The sequence below is a fragment of the Lynx rufus genome, unplaced genomic scaffold (genome assembly GCF_022079265.1).
Source record: "Lynx rufus isolate CCGP_SWC_20201006 ecotype Redwood Valley unplaced genomic scaffold, mLynRuf1.p SCAF_12, whole genome shotgun sequence".
NCBI lineage: Eukaryota > Metazoa > Chordata > Mammalia > Carnivora > Felidae > Lynx > Lynx rufus.
Window position 1 is genome coordinate 50,010,725 of NW_025814826.1, and position 10,863 is coordinate 50,021,587.

Consider the following 10,863-nt stretch of genomic DNA (forward strand, 5'->3'; position numbering starts at 1 on the left):
ATGAAAACATACAGAAAAATAATCACTTGATAAAATTTAAACTTCATTCATCATTAAGAAATTTTTCTTTTTCTTTTTTTTCCTTTTTTTTTTAATGTTTATTTATTTTTGAGACAGAGAGAGACAGAGCATGAACGGGGGAGGGTCAGAGAGAGGGAGACACAGAATCTGAAACAGGCTCCAGGCTCTGAGCTGTCAGCACAGAGCCCGACGCGGGGCTCGAACCCACGGACCGCGAGATCATGACCTGAGCGGAAGTCAGACGCTTAACCGACTGAGCCACCCAGGCGCCCCGAAATTTTTCTAGTCAACTAGTTAAAAAAGGGAACTTCCTTTAACTAATAAAAGGAACTCACCCAGCTCTCAATTTGAGCTCAACCCATTCTCCGTCCTTACCTATCTTGTGCTGTGTACATACTGGGCCCTTCACGGAACCTGAATGGACTTCCTTCCACCAGGGGACCCACCCTCCATCTTCTAGTTGCTGGAGAGGGGGAGACGTTAGCAGGACACCAAAAGGCAGGAGCAGAGTGATATTAGATTACTTACTTCCACAGCTCCCTCTCACCAGGGCACACAGGCAAATTGCATTCCTCTGCCCAAATCAAAGCTTCCTCTCCACATACCTATGTTCCACATTCTCAGGCCACAGTTGGTGACAGTTTCTGGCTTTTGCTAGCCTTAAGATTCTGTATGATGCCTTTTAAACCCTGTCCACAACTTTGTAAGTAATACCTTTACTAAATTCTCCTGAAATTACTCAATTTGGTATGTCTCTGTTTTCTGCCTGGAACCTGACGAATATAGTTATTCTGTTTATATATTAACTTTGTATTTTTCACTGATACACGTATGAAAAAGTAGAAAGAAACATGGGGAAAATACGTACCAGGGCGGGGAGAAAGGAAAGGGGTTGGACCTGTGGATGTGGGCAGAGGAGACTTCAACAATATCCATAATATTATGTTTAAAAAAATGTGAACATCTGACAATAATTCATTTCTGGGTGGTGAGCAGTGGGAGTTTGTTGTATTATTCTGTGAACTCTGAATTCTTAAAAGTTCCATTCCTGACTGCATCCACACTTTTTTTTAAATGTTTATTTATTTTTGAGAGAGAGAGAGCATGTGTGTGAGCGGGAGAGGGGCAGGGGGAGGGAGACAGAGAATCCCAAGCAGGCTCTGCACTGGCAGTGTAAAGCCAAATGTGGGGCTTGAACCTATGAACTGTGAGATCATGACCTGGACCAAAGTCAGACGCTCAACCAACTGAGCCACCCAAGCGCCCCTCCATCCGCACTGGTAAGTACAGTGAGAGTCTGATGTGAAAAACGGCAGTGATGGTCATTTAGGGATGCAAAAATTGCTGAATATAGATAACATTCTTCTGAATAATACCTTTATTTTCAGAGCCCTCTGACATACCTCATTTCATTACTTTGCCCATTAGCTGGCAACAAGGATTTCCTGGTAGGAGTGAGAGACTTTGCAGAGCAACAGTGATTAGATTAAAGACTATTTATTACCATGGTTAAATAGGAATAATCAATTCTGTGCTCCAAAAATAAATTAGGAATTTTGCGTATTTTCCTCGTGTTTTATTTTTAAGTAGCTACATGGCAGTTTTTATTTGGAGAATATTTTAGCTGCGGTGTTGAAATAGCTGAATTAGGGGCGCCTGGGTGGCTCAGTCGGTTGAGCGTCTGACTTCAGCTCAGGTCACGATCTCGCGGTCCGTGAGTTCGAGCCCCGCGTCGGGCTCTGTGCTGACAGCTCGGAGCCTGGAGCCTGCTTCCGATTCTGTGTCTCCCTCTCTCTCTGCCCCTCCCCCGTTCATGCTCTGTCTCTCTCTGTCTCAAAAATAAATAAACGTAAAAAAAAAAAAATTAAAAAAAAAATAGCTGAATTATTCTATAAATTGACTCAGACACATGATTTAATTTTCCTGTTCGGAAGCAACCTTAATAACAGAGCTTAATAAATTTGTTTCTTCTGCCCTCCATTTTAATAATTATAGCAAATACTTATTTTTAAGAAATTTTTAATGTTTATTTCTTTTTGAGAGAGAGACAGACTGACAGAGACAGAGAGACAGAGTATGAGTGGGGCAGGGGCAGAGAGAGAGGAAGACACAGAATCTGAAGTAGACTCCAGGTTCTGAGCTGTCCTCACAGAACCCAACAGGGGGCTTGAACCTATGAACTGTGAGATCATGACCTGACCTGAAGTCCTGACCGAGCCACCCAGGCACCACTATAGCAAATGCTTGTTAAATAATCAGTATGTTCTGAAGTACTATTCTAGGAACCTTGGATATCGTTGTGGTTAAGAAATTGTTGACTGATACAGTGTATTCCTTTGGGAATCTATAGACTAATGTCTGTTCAAAAGTGTGCCATCTATCTCTTCAGCTTTTATCTAGTTGCTAAGTAATTAGTTCCTAGATTTAGAATTTGAAGCATTACCTCCATTTCATGCCATGTGTATTTGTTGCAAACAGTAGTATCATGGAGAGCATTCCTGTTTTTAGTTTAAATGGTACTTGTGACAACAGGGGCACTACCTATAAGAGGTAAGACACCAGCAGCCTCAGTGGTCTCAGAGCATCCCTGGGCAAGTCCTCCTCTGATGTTGCTATAGAGCTGATGTGGAGCTGGCATCCAAACCCTGGCCAATGGTGAAGTCATCAGGCGTGGGTGCTCTGTTGGTGAGGGGACATGCAGATGCTGCACTTCTTGGATAAGACAGTTGTAGAATTAGGAATAACCATCGAAAATGATCTTGGCCTTTTTTTTTTTTTTTTTTTTTTTTTTTACTCTTGGGCAGGGAAAGTCTTATAGTCATTTCCCTAAAAACATCAAGTACAGAGGTGGTGAGTGAGCAGATTTTGGTGGGACTTTAGCAGTATCAGAAGTTTGGGATTATCTACTGACATTGCAGTCTTGGTTGGCAATAGAGAGAGCTAAGGTTGTGGATATTGATCAAAGGATTTAAACAATAATGTATCCATGTTCCTTTACTGTTCTATTGAGATACTTCCTCACTACATTTAAGGCTGAAAGCCAGGGACATTATCCTGATTATATGGTGCTTTACTAGGGGAAAGGGCAGGGTAGGTGTGCCATCCTTGCGATTTAGAGGAGCAGATTCCATGATTCTGAGTTTGAGTACATATGAATGTGGTAAGTTTTGGAAAAAGACCTTGCAATATATTCTTCATCCATTCAGCAATACTCATCAATGGGAATCCAGAGTATCAAACGTGTTCTGAGAAATGCTAAAAAGTTTGGTGAAGGAGGAAATCTTTCTTCTCTCTCGTCCTATGTATTTTCACCCCAAATTGGAAGAGCCTGTATGGATTAGCCAACGACCATTTTACTAAGCTGCTATTTCATGAACACCTACCATGTGCTAGGGACTTTATGTACATTGTCTCTAGTCCTCAAAACAACTTTTATTTCATTTTATTACAGAGACATTAAAACTCAGGTTAAATACACTGGTCAAGAATGCACAACATGGTGTGAAAGTTGCAGTGCTGTTATTTAACTCAAGTATATTTATTCTGCTAGGGGATCTTCTCAGTTCCCTGCATTTAGTGTCATTAATTGTGGGAGACCTGATTACCCTCCTCACCCAAAACAAAAACAACAACAACTAACCGCACCTTATATTCTTTAAACCTATCCCTTCTTCTAAACAGAAACTCAAAGAAAGTTCTCTCGTCGAGCAATGCTGATTTTGGGGTAGAGCAGATATCTTGTTCAGATGGTGTTCTGTGCCTCTTGTGGGGATCTTGAGCAAGATTGCAAACCACAGTATCATTAATCATAGAAGTTGTTCCCATCTGCAAAAATGTCAACGAATTACATTCCTCAGGCCACAAGTAAGAATGGCTGTGTCTGGTATTATATATTGTGAACAGTTCTAAATTAGTGTGAAACTACCTGCTTTCAGTAATGCATAATAGTGGAAGAAGGTAATGGGGCATTTAATTGAAAATAGCAGACAATACCTAGATCTTTGATAATTGCTTTTGGAATGTGTTATATGATTTGGATAGGGGAGATTTCCATTTAATAATTATTTTCTTGGGTACGTATAAAAATGAGTTGGGGCGCCTCGGTGGCTCAGTCGGTTGAGCATCCGACCTCAGCTCAGGTCACGATCTTGCGGTCCGTGAGTTCGAGCCCCGTGTCGGGCTCTGGGCTGATGGCTCAGAGCCTGGAGCCTACTTCCAATTCTGTGTCTCCCTTTCTCTCTGCCCCTCCCCCGTTCATGCTCTGTCTCTCTCTGTCTCAAAAATAAATGAACGTTAAAAAAAAAATGAGTTTACATCTGGGGTGCCTGGGTGGCTCAGTTGGTTGGGCGTCCGACTTCGGCTCAGGTCATGATCTCACAGCTCTGGAGTTTGAGTCCTGGGTCAGGCTTTGTGCTGACAGCTCCGAGCCTGGAGCCTGCTTCAAAGTCCGTGTCTCCCTCTCTCTCTGCTCCTCCCCTGCTTGTGCTCTGTGTCTCTCTCAAAAGTAAATAAACATTAAGAAAAATTTTTTGGAAATGAGTTTATATCCCCTTGGCTCCCTCATGAGAAAAAAAGGATCAATGGCCCAGATGCACTGGTTAGCAAGAAAAAAATGCCCGAGGTTAAAATGCTGGAATGTGTATGCAAATATAAATAATAACCAACCTGTTCTATCTTACCATCATTTCCTCCAAAATATTTCATTATTTATATGTGCCCTTTGCCCAGTATTTATGAATGCATTAGAACCACTAAACAATTTTTTAATGTTATTTTGCTAAACACCTTATTAAGTACTTTTACTCCATATGTGCAAGTGAAAACAGCTTGTGCTCAAATAGAACCTAATATATCTCAAAAAGTTTGTTCTCTTAGCGTAATAAAAGCATTCTCCCACATCCCCCTCCTCTAAATTTTGCTAACAGAATTTTCACAGTAGCCATTTTCTTGCTTAGCATTCCAAGCTGATTGTCTACTCCAAGCCTTGAAGAATTATGATTTCCATATCATTGTAGAAGTTGAAAGTTTACTTTATTCAATAATGTATTTGTAACAGCAAGTGCTGGATGTGTGATTACGTGTGTATGTGTGAATTACATATATATATATAGGTATGTGTGTGAAATATACATGCAGTATCTATATATCTATATACAAAATACGTTAAATATGGTACATATGGTTGTATATATGTGTATGCATAAGTTGTTCCGTGTGACCTCAAGTGAATTTCTAATTCATTATGTATTTATTCTTTTATTGATGGAAGTGTTTTCCACTGAAAAATTGTATTTTATAAACATGAAGATGTAAAAAAAAAATCTCTTGAGATATATTGATTAGAAATGCATGAAGGCAAAATTCAAAAGTTAATTTGCTCTGGGGCACCTGGGTGGCTCAGTTGGTTAAGTGTTCGACTTTGGTTCAGGTCATGATCTCACAGTTCATGAGTTCAAGCCCCACATCTGTGCTGACAGCTCAGAGCCTGGAACCTACTTCAGATTCTGTGTGTCCCTCCCCCACTCATGCTCTGTTTCTCTCTCTCTCTCTCTCTCTCTCTCTCTCTCTCTCTCTCTCAAAAAGAATAATAAAACATTTAACATTTTTTTTTAAAAGTTAATTTTCTAGATTCTACCAAGTAAGCATGATTCTGGCAGTTTTTAATATGTGGGAATATGTGAATAGTTGATTATAATGTTCAGTTTTACCAAGACGTTTGGTGGAGTTTGACTATAAATATTGTGGGGAACTATACATACATTTAGTAGAAACTTCTTTCAAGCTGTTTTGGGAATGGGCAATAATTTGGCAAAAAAAAAAAAAAGGACAAATTGAGCAAATTAAAAGTCCAAAAAGAGGTATTTATTGCTATGGCAACAATAACGAACACTGTGAATTGCATTATGCTCAGATTTTCTAAGCACATCTTTTGTGTCCTGTCTTCTCTGGTGTCCTGTCTTCTCAGAACTAGAAGGGAAGTAAAGTTACCCAGCTGTGTATTCATCAGACTTTGACTTGGAGTGCTCACTATGGGCAGGATTTATTACCTCCACTTGGGTGAGTCTTTGCCTCGGACTGTGAACTTCACAAGTGTTTCTCAGCTTTCTCTCCTCCAATCCCTCAGGTGAGAGAAGATGGCTAGAGGCATTGGAGTTGGAAATGTCCTTTTGTCAGGTCGGTGAGGCTCAGATAATATCCTGGCATTTGGGCTTCAGTTAACTAGTTCCCGTGAGGGCAGGCTTTGTTCAGAAGAGCTGGGAACTTTGGGGTATTTCAGATGGTCCCTTTCCCCTCCCACTGCCAGAAGCTGGAGGGAATTTTTCTCTGATACTTTTCTGTGAGAACCTGATTGAGCTCCTACAGGTAAATTTCACAAAGTTGTTGGGGGGCTTCCCTATGATTGGGTCCCCCTGGAGGTTTTGACTCTCAGACTTGTCTGTGTTGAGTTGAGGTTCCAGCAATTTGTTAATCCCAGGTCAAGTCTCCTACCAGCACCAGTTCCCAGTGGCTTCTGCTTGTGAGTCTCTGTTGTGACTCCCTGCACTCACCTGTCCCTCCAACCCCGGGGGAGTGGTTTGCCCAGTGTCCTATCTTCTCCTACCGATCCGAGGAGAGTTGTTGACTTCTCAGCCTGTTTAAACTTTGTATTTGTCAGGCTGGAGTGGTGACTTCCAGTATCCTTACACGTGGAACTGAAAACTGGAGTTACTATCTCCGTTTTACAAACAAGGACTTAGTCTAAAGGATTGTAAAGTGATGCTCCAGTCATACAGCTGATAAATCAGAGACAGCACCAGCACTCCAGTTGTCTGGTTCTACATCTAGGTTCCTTTATAGGCGGTGGGAATTTTTCTGTCACATAAGCTTAAGAAATGGCCAGTTCTCTGCCCTGACCAGAGCTTAGAGTGAGTCAACTTTCTATCATGGGACTGACCCAGAGATAAATTTGCGTGGCGTGTGTGTATCATGTCTCTTTCACAACCATCTAGGTAACCTTGGGCAAGTGACTTTGCCTTTCTTTGTCTCTTTCCTTTATCTATAAAATGAGAGTAAAATATTTCTTATAGGATTGATGTGAGGATTAAATACATGAGGAATCTGTGGGACAGTGCTTAGCACGTATTTAGTGCGTAATAAATGCTATTACTAGGAGGAGAAGTGGGAGTAATTTTATTCTGACCCTGGCCTTTCCCTTTGCCCTGTTCTGGCTCTTGCTCGTCCCCAGATTTCCTTCTTCTAAAACTCTTTGTGAATTTTATTTTTGCTCATTGGTGTGGCTCTTCTTTTTCCTATTCACTTTGGTGTGTTAAAACTGTCCTGAGAAGCTTTTCATAATTTTCTGTTGAAGTAATCTCCTGAACCAAAGGAGAATTCTCATGTGTTGGCTTGAACCAACATTACCAATGATCTCTTTTGGGTCTATATGGTTTATTTTTGAAACAGAAGCCCTGGTTGCCAAGCTCACGTTGTTTTCATCCCAGAATAAATGTGGGTCAGGTATGTCATTAATACTCAATATCTATAAATGCAACCAGACAAGGTGCCTGTGGCAGATTTCTTACCAGTGTCAGTAGGAATTCCCCATAGACTCTTACTGCAGAATCTCACCAATGACAAGCATAGAGGCATTTTCCTGGCAGTTTCTGATGATTTCGGCTTAATTACTGTATGTATATTGAGGCCCGGCTTTAACTGTTTGGAACTAACCTTACAATCCTACATGAATAGCTTAATCCTCATCACAGGAATTCCTTTGCCATATCCCCAAGGAATGTGGTTTTGCCTTTTGTATTGAAAGACCATGATTACTGCTGGACAATGACAGTGTTTTGTTTTGTTTTGGACCCAGAGAGATATACAGGGGCCTCTTTTCCATAGAATAGTGTTGGGGGAAGTGAATGAGCCGTGAATAGTTTGCATTAAGTTATGGTTCTTAGCATCAAAAAAGGTTATGGAACAAAAGCAGATTAAGGAAGACAAAGTCAAGGAGAAACTAAGAACAGAAAAGTGTGATGGTTAGAATTGGAGCAGGTCATTACAGAATATAAAATGATGACAACACAGGCGGTCGATTCAGAAATAAAAATCATCTTGGCTGTACATCTGTAAAGGAATCTAATATATGCCAATAGGAGAACCATGAAATCTAGGCTCCTGAGGTGGTGGGGAAAGTGGGGCTAGGAAGGAAGTATTTAATTTTACAAGAAAGGAACTAATCAGAGAGTAATATTTTTGTTGGCATTAAAGGGAATGAAGCTTCTGGATTACACCTGGAAGTTGTTATCTTTTGACTGTGGTGTGGGGTCTGCAGATCCCCATACATCTTGCAGTGGGAGACAGAGAATAATTCCAGGGTATTGGCAGAGAATTATAGCAGGCCATTTTGCTAAAGCATACAGAATGCTTAGCAAAAGTTATAGGACCATAGACTATAATGTCTCTGACATCTCAAATTTGAGCAATTGTAAACAGAGGGGCTCAGAATAACTTGTGGTTAGATTTGAATTCTTTGGGAGGCAGACATAATGCAATCTGTTCCCACCAGATTGGGACTTGCTGATTCATTCGTTTATACCATCAGCAAATGTTTATTGGGACCTGCAATATGCCAGCTACTGCACTAGAGTCGTCTAGAGTCCTTGGCTACGTGAGGAGAATTCAGGAACGCAGATTTGGTCTCCGGACCTCACATAATGGTATAAATTTTACTCCTCAACACTCAAGGGTAAGAAATGTCACTTGTATTTATTTCTCCAAATCCAATATGAACCATTCAGGCAACTCCACTTTTGTGGCCTAGCCTGGCCACTAGGGAATAGAACTTCAGGATTTGGTCTTTTTCTACTCCAAGGTTAGGAAAGTACTCCAGAGGCTCTCAGTGCAGAAGACTTGGAAAGGACTGTCCTGAGTTTAGCCCTGTCTAGGCTCATGAGGTCTCTTGAATGTGATGACTCCCAGATAACTCCTGGCTGTGGCTCTGACTGGTCCATGCTCTAACATCCTTCAGCTGCTCTAGAAGAGGGCGTGTCATTTTGGGGCTAGGAGTATCAGGGAAGAGGGGTTCTGCGACCTATAGAATCAGCCCCCTAACTGTGTTTGCCATCTTTCATCCCAGGTAAAACCACCTGTATCTTCTTCATTCTCAATGTTTGGTTTGGGAGCTAACCCTTTTTTTTTTTTTTTTTTTTTTTTTGAGACAACACTAGCTCTGTGTGTCAGACAGTAGAATGTCACATGCAGGCATGAAGGTGAAATGGTGTGGCTCCATGGGATACCAGTCACCTGGATCAGGATGTCACTGGAGCCCCCTTGGATTGTTCAGTGCAGCAGACCTAACAAAACAGTGTTGGCTCTACCCCCCTCCCCCCCCCCACAACTATGACTATTTTACTAAGCTGCCATTACATGAGCACCTACTATGTGCTAGTGACTTTGTGTACGTTATTCCTAATATTCAAAACAACTTTTTCCCATTTTAATATGAAGACTCTAAAATGCAGACAGGCTAAATGCATTGACTACGAACACACAGCATGTAAGTTGAGAGCTGTTAACTCGGGTATGTTTATTTTAGGAGGCTCCTGTCAGTTTCCTGCATTTAGTGCCATTAATCGGGAGAGGGGGATCCAATTGCTTTACCCGTCCAATTAACCCAATGTACATTTAAATTAAGCCTATCTCTTCTAAGAGAAACTCAGATAATGTTTTCTTTCAGCGTAATGCTGATGTTGGGGTAGAGCAGATATTTTCTCCAGGTGATATTCTGTATCTTTTGTGGGGCTTTTGCCGACTTTCCATGTAATAAAACATGAAAGCTTGGCTCCTTTTTTTAAAATATATTTTTAAAGTTTATTTTGAGAGAGAGGGAGAGAGAGAGAGAGGGAGAGAGAGAATCCCAAGCAGGCTCCACACTGTCAGAGTGGAGTCCAATGTGGGGCTTAATTTCATGAACCATAACATGATCTGAGCTGACACCAAGAATTGGACACTTAACTGATGAGGCATCTAGGCACCCCTTGGCTCCTTTTTGAGTACAGAGAGGGATAAGTGCTTTAGCTTAGTCTAATATTAAATACAAATTAATATATTGCATATATTATCTTGTCATATCTGAACATTTCCTGTTTCCTCCTAGCTGAAATTCTTTTAAGTCAAATCCTTTTGAAGTGAAATCCATTGGTTCCCCTTTGAGATGTGGCTTAGACTACAAATATCTTCAGGAAAAAGAATGCAGTGTCATAGCTATAGTGTCAATTTTGTTTAGATCTAAAAGTTAACATCTTTTGATTTGACAAAAGGTTTGCGTTTCAGTTGATCAATGGGACAAAACTCTTGAAATGAGGCCATTATGTTCCAGAGAAGTTATTTGTTCCTTTTTATGCAATATGTTATGACCCTCTCATCCAAACGTAAAGCCAAACACATTGATTTTTGTTCCTCTTTCAAGTGCCAGCAACAGTCTGAAATAATAGAGTTTGAATCCCCAAATGTTGAATTTAGACACTATAATGGCTAATGATTGGAAGGGCAAATATGTTTAATCTCATGTCCACTCTATTCAGCGGGTAGTGGGTACCCAGGATGCGGTGTTGAGGAGTATTCTGAAGCTGTGTCTGGGCCCAGCAAGAAAGACTGGTAACTGGTACCTGTCACAGAAGCTCCATGGTGTAGAGGTATGGTACAATTTTAACCTTGTCTCTCAGGATTACAGGACACAATATTGGAGATCATAAATTATCAGGAAAATCAGGGCCATAGAAATGGTAAATCTTTTCTTGGAAGTCAATTTTTTGTGGTTTGTGGATAGAATTATGGAGACACAGAAGGCATGAGGGAAGGAAA

At 40.8% G+C, this 10,863-nt stretch overlaps 1 non-coding gene across 1 annotated transcript; it reads right to left on the reverse strand.

Annotated features, from left to right (window-relative positions):
• Positions 1 to 204: 204 nt before the first annotated feature.
• On the reverse strand, positions 205 to 289 carry TRNAG-UCC (transfer RNA glycine (anticodon UCC)). Its single transcript has one exon. It is a non-coding gene; the product is annotated as a tRNA-Gly (tRNA).
• Between the last annotated feature and the right edge of the window lie 10,574 nt (positions 290 to 10,863).